Source organism: Pinus tabuliformis, chromosome 5_2 (genome assembly GCF_031772625.1).
Source record: "Pinus tabuliformis cultivar Carrire ecotype Pingquan chromosome 5_2, CPIR1, whole genome shotgun sequence".
Lineage (NCBI taxonomy): Eukaryota > Viridiplantae > Streptophyta > Pinopsida > Pinales > Pinaceae > Pinus > Pinus tabuliformis.
The window spans coordinates 417302418-417316778 of record NC_142306.1 but is presented as its reverse complement, the minus strand read 5'-3'; the positions used below and the strand labels follow the sequence as shown (position 1 = coordinate 417316778).

At 33.3% G+C, this 14361-nt stretch overlaps 1 pseudogene; it reads left to right on the top strand.

Moving 5' to 3' along the window:
- The first annotated feature begins 2321 nt into the window (after positions 1-2321).
- On the top strand, positions 2322-8010 carry LOC149159333 (cytochrome P450 85A1-like; annotated as a pseudogene).
- Positions 8011-14361: the final 6351 nt, after the last annotated feature.

Genomic DNA, 14361 nt, shown 5'->3' with positions numbered 1-14361 from the left:
CTTCAAATTCGGTATTCCAGTGATGCGGGAGCATCTAGTCCAAAGGGAAATTATTGTAAATAATAGAAATAGGGGTCATGCATTAGTTAATTAGATATTCTCAAATAAAATCAGGAGAGCTTTTAGGCATAAAGGAGTGGATATGGACTTTAAGTGATAAGGATAACTTTTCTATTTTTAAATAGGAAAAAGACAAGAATAAAGCTAAAAAGTTGCTTTTGCCATATGTATGCATTGCATAAGCTTTAGTTGAGTGATTTTAGGATTTTCTTATCATGCTGAGTTTAATAAATTAGGGAGCCTCAAAGGCATTGAAGGCAGAGAAGTGTGAGGAGTGAGTGTGAGGAGTGAGCAAGGGTTCTCCTTGGGAGCCTTCGGGCAGTTTGTAAAAGGCCATCAGCATCGAATATCTGGCCAAAGATAAGTTTGTAAGTAGTCTCCTTTTGTTTTATGTAAACAATGTTTCAGACATATATATATATTATTGATTGAATGAGAAAGGCGTGAAATTGGTACTGACTGGATTGTTCCTTGAGTTCACTGGTTTTATGTATGGATAGAGGTTCAGTTAAATCCTGAAATGAATGGTTCTTATTCAAGGCGCAACTGATGTGTGTTCATAATGGAATTCGCTTGCCTTCGTATGGTGGTATCTACTTTGAGTTTAGAACGGCGTTCTGATTTCATTTCGTTACAAACAGATTAAATTCCTCTGTATTGCGCAATTATAATGGTAATGCTATTTAAAGAAAAGTCTATGTACTGAGTTTAGCCCTTCCGCAGTCTCCACAGGGCGCATTTGATTTTCCTTGGATATATGTTTAAATCTGTGGGCGGACAGCGTTTAGATGTTAATTCTTTGATTAAATGGTGGACATCGGGTTTTTCCAACACGCAAATATTGTTAACCATTAACTGTTAGTTGTTGACACGCTGGTATTCCAAGTCATTTACATCATGTTATTACCATGAGTTGGTGGCAATCTGTAGGTTACGATGGTCAGCTTCCGCATTAAAATCGAAGGTCGAAGCCATGCAAAGTTAACTGAAGTCACAGTGTAACAAAGTTCTGGAGAGCCTGTTTGTTTGGGCAATTGCATATACAACGAAATTCGGGTTTTGAGCTACCCGAACTGCGGGACAGGCGCCACATTATGAGGCCGCATGTAATCATATATGCAATGCGAATTATGTATATGCGCAGACAAAAATAGTGTGCTGAGACAGAGGTGTATATGCGCTTTATCTATGGTAAGCCAATACATGTATTCGATGCTCCATATTTTGTTTAAAATAAAGGCTATACATATATCCATGAGATTTGGTTAGAGTAATAAGAGACAGCCTCTAACCTGCGCTGGTAGCAAAGAAAGGGGAGGTTTTGGTGTGGATATGCGTAAGCAAATACATATATATATGTATGGTATGCGTTTGGCCATTGTAGTATGTTTCTATAAAGAATACCATAACCTGCCTGTGTGTTGAACAAATAAGGTAGTGGGCAGTCATATGAGTTTCGCCATATGTCCATATTGCATGTGTTGATAAATTGCAGTGATTAGATTGCGGAGGAGCGTAAGGGAAAAGTCATGAATCAAGCTTTATATGCTTGATGGGAGAAAGATCCTGGTAGGAGTGGCCTGGGAGTGGCCTGGGCTGCATCAGGTGGTATCAGAGAAGGAATACTTTGTTGAAGATTGTTTGTTTTTTTTCATGAGTGCAGTTGAAAACTGAAGTATGTTTCTTTGAATGTGTGATGAATGATTTTTTTTTATCTGATATGCAAACTACACAAGTGAACAGGATTGCAGAAGAAGAGGGAGGACAAGATCATGTAAGATCTTAAGAGGTGAGATTATTTTTCTGACTTGAAATTTGTAATTGAAGTTTATGGTTGCAGAAAAGTGGCAGTGAACCTGAAGAATCCAATAAGGAATTGGATAAAGAGGACAACTGAAGTGTTCTCAGGAGAGAGAAGGAGATTGCAGAAGCCTAGAGGGAGCAAAGGTGTTGCTCAGAAGAAGGTTCTAGACAAAGGACCGTGCTTACCAAAAGACTAAGTAAGGAGAGCTTAGTGAGGTAAGATTGCAGCCAGGAGGACTGACTGTTGCAGAGGCTTGTTGCAAAGGAGAATCAACAGAGGTTGAAGAAAGTTGCAGATGAGAGAAGCCTGAAAGAGCAGTAGAGGATGCTCGAAAGGTTCCAGCAGAGGACCAATGATTACCAAAAGACCAGATCCGGAGGGAAGGATTGGTGAGGTAAGTGGCAGCAAGAGAATTTGCTGTGGCAGAGGCTTCATGCAACTCATAGGTGAGGAACTCATGGCGAAGGAGAAGATGACTACTGATGGTCATAACAGAGGTTCAGGGAAAAGCCACGGTAAAGGACATAAGAAAGAGGATGCCAAGGTAAATGGCAAGAATATAAGTCCAGAGGAAGTTGAAGAATACATTTGTGAACCAGAACAAGGAGAATTTCTAGGAGATAGTGAAGATGAAGGCTTGAAGACTGAAACTTCAAGTAAAACCAAAGGGTCATATATTTTAAAATCTGACAATTTGTGGATGTTTGCAGGTGAAAGACAATTAGTTGATGGGATGACTGCGGGAATTCGAGAAAGAAAGATTGAAGTAATGAAGGTACAATTGCAGGTACTGGAAGAATGGCTGCAAGAGCAGAAAGATCAAAATGGAAAATGGATCTTTCCACTGAAGGGAAAGAGAGTGATTTGGCGACAGTTGCAGAGGAGGTTGAAGCAAATTATGATTGCCTTGTTGAAAAAGGGACTTAGAGTTCTTGCGCCAGAGTTGGAGTTTGAAATTCCCACATGCAGATATATTAAAAGAAAAATGTTGAAGGAAGCAGTCAAGACTGAAAAGTCTCATGGTTTTAAAACTAATGAGTTGTGCATGTTTGCAGGTACAGAACAGGAAGATAAACAAGCTTTAGAGTTTGTGCAAGAAGAGTTGAACCTGAAAGCTGTTCAGATCGATAATGAGTTAGCAAGATCTCAGAAGCAGATGGAGAAGAAGGAGTCTAATCAAGATGTTGAGGCAGAAAGAGAAGGACCAGCTGATGATTGGTCAAAAACTAGTGGAGGTATAGAAAATCATGTGAAATTTCCAAGGTCTACTCCTAATGAAGTTGTTGAATTATATAGGAAACTAGATCTCCAAAGAAGAGAGTTGGAGAGACAGAGGACTTATTGGATGGACAAACAAGGGAAGAGACACTTTATGAATGACGATCATAAAGCTGAAGATAGTAAGAAGGAAGGACTAGCTAACAGTCTCATGGTGAAGGCAAATCAGCATACTAATGTGCTGATTGGGATGGAACAACATACTGAGATACTGGCAGAGGGAAGTAAGGCACTGATGCCTTGTGATTTTAATTTTAACATGTGTTCTTTGAATGCAGGTATGGTCGCCAGTGCTGAGAAACATTTGACTCAGCTGAACAGTCAATTAAAGGGGAAAGAAGTTCTCTGTTCCAGAAGACAAGAGAGGGTGGATGATCGGGTGGCAGTCAGAACAGAGACCAGCATAGAAGCAAGAAATCAGCAGCTTGAATATTTATTGGACAAGGAAATTGAATTAATCAGAAGAATCATGATGAAAGTGTCTCAGAAAAAGACATCAGCAAAGAAGAGAAGTAGCAGAAGCAGCAAGAGGAAGATAGCAAAAGATTGCAAGAGTGCAGCTAGTGAGCAAAGCAGCATAAAGTGTGGAGACCTGGAGAAGAAAAACCGATAGAAGCAGCGGCAAGTGCAAAGTTACAACACAAGATATGGGATCCATGCAAACATAGAGCTGAACACATGATCAGGAGATCATGAAATTTTTCTACCTTGGCAGTATGATGCGGGAGCATCTAGTCCAAAGGGAAATTATTGTAAATAATAGAAATAGGGGTCATGCATTAGTTAATTAGATATTCTCAAATAAAATCAGGAGAGCTTTTAGGCATAAAGGAGTGGATATGGACTTTAAGTGATAAGGATAACTTTTCTATTTTTAAATAGGAAAAAGACAAGAATAAAGCTAAAAAGTTGCTTTTGCCATATGTATGCATTGCATAAGCTTTAGTTGAGTGATTTTAGGATTTTCTTATCATGCTGAGTTTAATAAATTAGGGAGCCTCAAAGGCATTGAAGGCAGAGAAGTGTGAGGAGTGAGTGTGAGGAGTGAACAAGGGTTCTCCTTGGGAGCCTTCGGGCAGTTTGTAAAAGGCCATCAACATCGAATATCTGGCCAAAGATAAGTTTGTAAGTAGTCTCCTTTTGTTTTATGTAAACAATGTTTCAGACATATATATATATATATATATATATATTATTGATTGAATGAGAAAGGCGTGAAATTGGTACTGACTGGATTGTTCTTGAGTTCACTGGTTTTATGTATGGATAGAGGTTCAGTTAAATCCTGAAATGAATGGTTCTTATTCAAGGGGCAACTGATGTGTGTTCATAATGGAATTCGCTTGCCTTCGTATGGTGGTATCTACTTTGAGTTTAGAACGGCGTTCTGATTTCATTTCATTACAAACAGATTAAATTCCTCTGTATTGCGCAATTATAATGGTAATGCTATTTAAAGAAAAGTCTATGTACTGAGTTTAGCCCTTCCGCAATCTCCACAGGGCGCATTTGATTTTCCTTGGATATATGTTTAAATCTGTGGGCGGACAGCGTTTAGATGTTAATTCTTTGATTAAATGGTGGACATCGGGTTTTTCCAACATGCAAATATTGTTAACCATTAACTGTTAGCTGTTGACACGCTGGTATTCCAAGTCATTTACATCATGTTATTACCATGAGTTGGTGGCAATCTGTAGGTTACGATGGTCAGCTTCCACATTAAAATCGAAGGTCGAAGCCATGCAAAGTTAACTGAAGTCACAGTGTAACAAAGTTCTGGAGAGCCTGTTTGATTGGGCAATTGCATATACAACGAAATTCGGGTTTTGAGCTACCCGAACTGCGGGACAGGCACCACATTATGAGGCCACACGTAATCATATATGCAATGCGAATTATGTATATGCGCAGACAAAAATAGTGTGTTGAGACAGAGGTGTATATGCGCTTTATCTATGGTAACCCAATACATGTATTCGATGCTCCATACTTTGTTTAAAATAAAGGCTATACATATATCCACGAGATTTGGTTAGAGTAATAAGAGACAGCCTCTAACCTGTGTTGGTAGCAAAGAAAGGGGAGGTTTTGGTGTGGATATGCGTAAGCAAATACCTATATATATGTATGGTATGCTTTTGGCCATTATAGTATGTTTCTATAAAGAATACCATAACCTGCCTGTGTGTTGAACAAATAAGGTAGTGGGCAGTCATATGAGTTTTAGCCATATGTCCATATTGCATGCGTTGATAAATTGCAGTGATTAGATTGCAGAGGAGCGTAAGGGAAAGTCATGAATCAAGCTTTATATGCTTGATGGGAGAAAGATCCTGGTAGGAGTGGCCTGGGAGTGGCCTGGGCTGCATCATCTAGGGATAAAACTCAAGAGCAGACAATGAATGAAGCAATGAAGGCTCTGTTTTGGCTATCAAATTTAGGAATCCGCAGTGAAGATCGCCAAGAAATAAAATAATGAAATCCCAAGGACCAGGAGAAAAAGAGAGTAAAAATAATTGTTAACCTAGTTCTTCCCCATCAAATTTATGAATCTGTGATAAAGATGGCCAAGAAATACAATAATGTCCAATAAATAATAATAACTATCCATGATTCGGTGGCTGCAGATGGTTTTGCTTTTGTCTTTACAACAGGTAATGAGTATCAAGTCTGGTCCGAAGGCAGAGGCATTTTTGTCAGAATTCTGTAAACTCGTGGAAGGAACCATTTCCATGCCTATAAATCTTCCTGGTACCAGCTACAAACGTGGTTTCCAGGTATGTAAATCACCCCCAAAAACCAGTAATGCGTTTCTACACACCAGAGTTTGGTAAATGCTGTGAACCCTAAACTAGAATATGCATTAGTGGTGAACGTTTTAGGTGGATTTTCTGGAAACTTGAAGAATAATCAATCACCCATACTGCTCATTATGTGCAGGCAAGGGAAAATATCCTGAGAATGTTGAGAGAAGTGCTCAAGGAAAGGAGGGCTTCCATGGACACTTATAATGATATGATTGCAATGCTTCTCAATGACAAAGAAGAAGAAGCAGATGGCGCATCTGCTAATTGCAAGCTCACATATGAACAAATCTTTGATTTACTAATATCTATTATCAATGCTGGCTACGAAACAGTTTCCACCACAACCATGATAGCTGTCAAGTATCTCCATGACAGTCCCAAGGCTCTCCGAGAGCTTAGAGTGAGTTTAATATAATATAAATATAAATCTATCCATATCTCTCAGATCTAAGGCTTTTGTTCTGAATATATACATAAACCTGACTGTCTGCTTGCAGGAAGAACACCTAGCAATTCAGAGGAGAAAAAATCCGGGCGAAACTGTCAATTGGGATGACTACAAGTCTATGAAGTTTACTCAGAGTGTATGTGAATCATCATAAACCAGATTTGTTTCCAGAGGGGTTTTAGGGGGCAAAATTTGATACTAGACTATTTTGTTAGGATATATTATATTCTTTCATTTGGTTTAAAAGTTTTTTTTGTTAGGTATAATATTTAAATTTTTAAAAAATGCCTTTGCTTAAATATAATATATACATTTTAGTTTTTTCTTTTTTGTTCGTCAAAAACTTTTATCTGTGTTAGCAAGAAATGAATTGATATTTTAATCTCCAAGAGATTAAAAATAGTTTATGGTACTATTAGTTTTTTATTTTTAGCTTTTTGTAATTCAGTCTTTTTCTTATTCAAATTGATGATGAGCTGACCCAACCTTCCAACAATCTCCTTGCCAAAAAGACAATGCCAATGCCAAGAAACCGGTGCTAACATATTACCATAACTTTATATATTGCCATAATTTTTCTCTGATGTCTTTGAATGCATCACATTCCAAAATGAAATGTTTTTCTGATTCTATTGCCAAATATTTTTCTGATTCTATTGCCCCAGACCTGCAAAATATACACACTGATTCTCTTAATTTTTTTTTAGACAAGTAATATATGAAATGCTATTTGAATAATTTTTCAAATCAAAATAGTAATCCAAAATATTATAAATAAACCTCATGTTTAAATCCTTAAAATTTTTTAGTGAAAAATACCTTCACTGAAATTTGATTAACAGATTTTGATTGCTTACCTCGTTGTTTCTTAAGAAGCTTTCATTGATTGCAGGTGATATATGAAACGCTGAGACTTGCAACTGTTGTAAATGGGGTTTTGAGAAAAACAACTCAAGATATGGAAATGAAAGGTTTCATGATTCCCAAAGGATGGAAAATTTATGTTTACATGACAGAAGCCCATCACGATAATTTTCTCTATCCAGACTTCTCCGCATTTAACCCACATTTAAATCCAATGATATAGAGTAGTCACACAGGGCTAATGTGTATAGCTCTATTCAGGAAAAGAACGGTGAATCTGTCATGTATTTCACAGCTTTCGGAGGAGGAAGCAGGCTGTGCCCAGGCAAGGAATTGGGTTTAGTTCAGATATCCATGTTTCTCCACCATTTTGTCACTCGCCACAGGTAATAATCTATTCCACAGCATTTATTATTGTTATCTCATAATGCCCATTTGATAAATCTGGTAACTCTCGTCTCTTCTATATAAATTTTATTATTGACAGATGGGAGGAGGTCGGGGGAGATGAAATTTTGAAATTTCCAGGGTTGTGGGTCCTAAAGGACTTCACATCAAAGTATCAGAGTACTGAATCAATGAAAATGCCAGAGTGCATCAACCATAGGGCTGTTTCTCTCAAATATACTAAATGTCATGTATAGAGTATCTAAGTTTATGTTTAAGCTCCATGTATATCTTCTCTTGAAGAAAGAGTAACTATCATCAAATACATATGATTACATGGATCAATTTTGAAGAGATTATTCTACCTTGTGATGTGAAACAATTTAAAACGGTTGATAAAATGAGATATTTTTTTCCCTGTAATAGAGTTTCTAAAGAGCCATGTTTGATTAATAGCTATAATCAAATTAAGGGGATTTGGAAACCACAAGTTACATCGAAAATGGAAAATAAATAAAAAACGGCCCACCAAAATGAGATTATTCTTCATAATAGTTAAAATCAAATTAATGGGAATTGGAAAATGAAAAGTTAAAATGGAAACTAAATTGAAAACTGCCCCTAAAATGAGATTATTCCTTGTAATGAGATAATTCTTCATAATATTTAAAATCAAACAAGTGAGAATTGGAAACCTAAAAAATTAAATTGAAAATAGCTTTAAAAATGAGATGATTCTATCTTGCTATGAGATTTAAGACTAGATTTTAAAACCAGATTGAAAACTCTTTGTAAAATGAGATTACTCTTTCTTGTTATAAGATTTGATTATTGGATCTTGTAATAAGATTTGGAATGAGTTTTTTAAACCAAATTGATTTTTTTTTAAATGAAATTATTTTTCACTGTAATAAGATTTGTAATAAAAATTTTTAATTAAACATATTTAATTAATGGTTAAAATTATATTTAGACATTTGAAAATCTGTATAAGGAAATTAAAACCAAATTGAAATTTACTCCAAAAAATGAGATTATTCTTTTTTATCTGAAATTTTATTAAGCAGATTATTCTTCTTAGTAATAAATTTTCTATTTAGCTAAGTATGTTTGATTAGTGATTGAAATTAAATTAGAAAAATTAAAAAATTGAAAATCAAATTGAAAATTATAACACAAAATTAGATTATTATTTTTTGTAATGAGATTTTTAATTATATTTAAATAATGATTAAAATAAAGTTAATAGTGATTGGAAATTAAACATTCAAATTAAATGGAAACCAAATTGAAAACTACCCATAAAATGAGATTATTTTTCTTTGTAATAAAATTGCTAATAAAATTTTTAATCAAGTATATTTAACAAATAATAAAATTAAATGAATAAAAATTAAAAATCTACAAATTAAATGAAAACAAATTAAAACTAACAAAACATTAATACTATTTTTTTAATCATAAAATATGTTTAATTAATATTCAAAACCAAATAAGAATTAGAAACTCGCCAAAATTTGAACAATGGTTGATATTTCACTTCTTACTCAGTGAATCAATTTTATCAATCTATCTTCCATTATTTTCTCAAATTCCAAATTCTACCTTATGACCATAAAACATGGTACTGGTTGGTAATAGTAATTAGAAAATGCATAGTTATCCATATGTTAGGATAAGCATTTTTTCTTTTATATTAGTATGCATAAACTTCTCTGATATTTTTTGTGTTGCAGTATTATACTTTTTAATTATAGTATTAGTGGTTTAATTTAAATATATAATTAGATTATTATTTTAAATAAAAAAATATTATATATATATATCTATATATATATATATATATATATATATATATATATATATATATACTGTTCATTGGAAACTAATCATCCAGATTAAATGGAAACCAAATTAAAAACTACCTATAAAACGAGATTTTTTTCTTTATAATAGGATTTCTAATAAAATTGTAATTAAACATTTCTACAAATGAATAAAACTAAATTAAAAACTACCCAAAATATTAATATTATTCTTTCTAATAATGTAACTAAGTCATGAAATATGTTATGAGGTTAAATAAGTAAGAATTACAAACTTACAAATTAGATAAAACTATTCAAAATTTGAGCAATGGCTTATATTTCACTTCTTCTGCCAATCATTGTTACCATTCCACCTTTCATTAATATCTCTAATTCCAAATTCCAACTTTATGGCCATAAAAAATGGTGTTGGTTGATAATTGCAATTATAAAATGCAATGCTACCCACATACTTTTGTTAATTGTTGTATGATTATTCAACAATTACAATAATTGCGAGTTTGAACTATGCATGACATGTTGCAAGCTCAAATCTCTTTGTTGAAGAAAGACACTATCCACTCTTCCTCCCATTCTGTGCAATCTCTTGGTCCTTTAATTATGGTCTTTGTTTGATTTGTTATTTCTTTTCTCTAATTCCTAAGTGTACATGATGTTTCACAATACATCCTTCTTTGTACTCCTTTGTATTGTACTCATATATGAGGTTGGAATTAATACATTTGTAGAATCTAGTTGTGCACAATGATGATTTGTCCTACTATGTAGATATTGTGTAACATGTGTTTCAAGTGATTTTCATGTGATAATTTTCCATCGATTAACATATCGAATGATGGATTTTTGATTCTGCTAGCCAACAATGGAAACACCAAGAAAGAGTTTGAGAAAGGGATAAAAAACTAGCTCTAAACAGGCACCGAGATCATGAAGTTGGTTTAACAACAAGGTTCATACCACAATGTCGGTGAGGGATGGATAATTTTATAAATGAATCGAATTTCAATAAATTGAGGCATATCTAAATACAATATGAAGTGATGGTATCAAGTGTTTCGACTGACATGGATATTTTTTTAAGGTTTCTGAAAATCTTATCTCTTAAACATTTGAAGTTATTCGTTTTTCAATCTCAAACTCAAAAACTTTGTTGAATATGCATTCTCTTGTATCTATTGTCGACATCATGCTAATTGGCAAAGAGAACCATTGAGAGTGGTCCAAAAATATTAGACATACCTTTATTTTTAATGGCTTATGGTAAGACATATGTGAAGGAGAGGAGGACAATGCACCTACCGAGCTCACATCAAACAAAGATCTCGACATTTGGGAGAACAAAGAAAACAAATCTTATGCCCTAATCGCTAGTTGTGTAAGTGAAGAGGTGAGTCATCATATAGTTTTAATTACAAATTATTATGGTTCTTTGAAAAAGTTGAAATATTTATATGAGTCACACTCTGAATTTGAGATTGTTCAATTGATGGTCAAACTCTTTAACCTTGATTTGAAAGACGATAACTCCTTGCCTCTAGCCTTTGAAATTAGATCCATTAGGCATAATGTAGATTTCACTGGAACGAAGATGGGCATTCGTCTCACAACCTTCTTTAAGGACTTCTATCTTACATATTCTCACTATCTTGAATCCCGACATTCTAGTGAGCAACTCAAGTCCATTAATTTTGACACCTTGGTGGAGAAGTTTACATAATGAGAGAGATTTTAGGAAGAGGAAGACAACAACTCAATCCCATGAAGAAGTAGTGTAAGGGAAGAATCACTCACATGGAAAATATTGCCACTTCATTAATACACCGAAAATTGGCACTCTTGGTCTTTGCTGGGTCGGTCGTAAACATACATATATACATCGACTCCTTTAACTGTAAATCCCAAGAAGCTGAGGAGAGGCCTTTCTCCTTTTCTAATGTTCGGTTGATTTTTATTCTTGGTTCTGTCCAAGACGACGATTCTTCTGAATCATTGGTCTCTCAATTTTTTAGCGGTGAATTGAAATGTACACAAAAATTTCAGCATGTTAAGACCCGTCGTTGTTATGAACCACCTGCAGTGATGGTTCAGTGTGGAAAGGGTTACTAGAGTCTTATGGAATAGAAATGATGCATTAAATTCGATATCGCCATGATGCCTTAGCTTTTGAGGTTTTCCTTGTATATATTTTGTAGTTGGAATTTGTTTTAATTTTTAGCTATACAATATTTTCAATGTTTTCCCTAATATTTGATATTTTTTAACTAGTTATTTTAAAGGCATAATATTTAATATTTTTTAACTAGATATTTTAAAGGCATACACATTTTATAGGTATAATTTTAAGTATTTTTATTTTGAGTAGAATGTTTAGAATTTTAGTTTAATTATTAAAGATTTATTTTTTATTAAATATTTTTAGATGGTTTTAATAGTAATTACGGTTTAAAAGTTAAGGTTTATCTTAAAAGTACTTATGGTATTTTTGTTCTTTTAATTAATTAATTTATAAAAAATAATGTCATAAGAATATGAATTATGATTGGTGGATATTTGGTATTAATAAGCCATGGTATTGGTATTGGCACACAGTATTATAATAAAAGTTATTTGCAAATTAAGAATTTTCATGGTAAAATAGGGATGAATCTCCATGGCTAATAATTTTGGTATGTGTTTTTTAAAATAAATATGTTTAACATACATATTAATTTTCTTTTATATAATTAATAATAATAATAATAAAGTTTTAATTTAGTTAATTTTAATGTTTTTTTAAATGTTGGTAACGTGATATGTATCATGAGCTTTGAGGCTTAGCTTAGTTCTGTGCATCATAAGTTCAATTCTCTCGACACTATTAGGTGAGGTTCTCATTAAAAAAAATTGAAATGTATCATAAGATCATGTTTAAATGTTTATCAACTTTTATTGACCATTTATTTTATATAATTATCTTAATTTTATATCACATATAAAATTTTCAAAATAAAATTTGTAATTAATAATGTTTTTTTATGTTAGGATTAATAATATTTTTTATAATTTTTAATAATTGACATTTTATATATGCATAGTATAATTAATTTTAATAATTAAACTTTTTAAGCAATTATTTTTCAATATAATTTAGAAAATTAATTTAATTAATTATTGTTAATTGAGTTACTAAGAATTTGATTTTATTATAATATCTATCAACATCTTTGTTGAACATTTATTTTATATAATTATCTTAATTTTATACCATATAAAAAATTTCCAAAGCAATATTTGTGATTAATAATGATTTTTGTTTTAAAATTAATAATATTTTTTTTTTAATAATTAACTCGTTTTATATATACGTTAGTTGTAATGATTTAATTGTCATTTTTCAATATAGTTTAGAAAAATAGTTTAAATAATTATTGTTAGTAGCTCTATGTAAATTCTTAGTAATAAGAATTTGATTCTATTTTTTCAAAGTGTAATTATCCATTAAGTTTACGCTGGAAAATAGTTATCCACTTCACTCACAATTAAATCAAACACTTATATTGTGAAATTAAGATCATAAAATGACAATTTGTTTTTTTATAATTAACTCAAAAATGTTTTCATATGATTTACATGTTTAAAAATGTTAAATTCAAACCATTTTAAAAAAATAGTATGAGATTATACTCATTTATAGAGTGGTATAATTAGTTGTATGATTTTTTTTTTAATCATAGTTAATTGGTAAGGATCAAAATTAACACTTGGAAAAATATCGAGAAGTTTATGTGATCGGCTAGGATTTTGGTATGAAAGCCCTGACACCTCTACAACAATCCCTCAGCAGCGGCGATTCCTTCACATGTACCTACCTCACTTTGGCCTTCTGATAGAGGCATGAGTACACCTACGAGGGGGGTGAGAGATCCCCTCCTACCGAAACGTAGCAGCTGGGGAAACAAGTAGTCAAGGAGCAACGACAACAGGCAATCATGGCAGCACCAACAAAGGCCCTCCAGTTCTTGGGTCCCTAATGAGCACCATTATTGCAGCAAGTACGCTACAACTCCTGGGGCTACCAACATTACTTCATCAACCCGGGGTTCGTACAAACTTGGAGGTGGCAGTGTTGTATACACAAATAGATGTAACTGGTCTACTATTTGTCACTGTTGAGTTAGGGTGATAGACCACTAGGGTTTCTCAAACCAACCTTCTATTGACAAGAAATCCGATTACCAATTTGGAGAAGGGAAACTTACCCTAATTGGAAGAAAAGAAATGTTGTCTATTGCATGAAAGAAATACTGAAAGAAATGCTTGCAAAACAACATGAAATCCTCTATCTACTTGCTAACATACTTTGCTTGCAAAAGAACCATATTTTAACACATGTGAGGTTTTAACTAGTCTAAGCATGAAATTTGATCTAAAGAGTGCTACCTGTTGTGTGCAAGAATAAATATAAAAGAACTTTTTCTTTTAATATTTTTGCTTGAAAAATCTAAATGCTAATCTTTCTTGGTTCTTTGGCAGGGGAGACAGGGGTGAAGGAAAAATAGTATAATGGTTTAAATGACTTGGAGGGCAAGTAGGGACCTAAGCTAGGTTTTTAGTGATGATTTTTCTCGATTCGGGCTCTAAACAGGCTACTACATGTCTTCCTATAGGATGTCTATGAGAAGTACTAGTTCACCTATAGGATTCCTTGTTTTACTATAGGAACAGGCTGAAATCTTATGGAGTGGTCTAGAAGGTGGGGTGGAGCTTGGAAAACATGAATAAGGTGGAAATAAGGCATGGGAGTGGTAGGCACTTACTTAGAACTCAAGCCAATGCTTTAATATGGTTGGATTTTCTCAATGGAGATGGCAAGTTTTCCTCATAAGATAAGAATTTGAATTG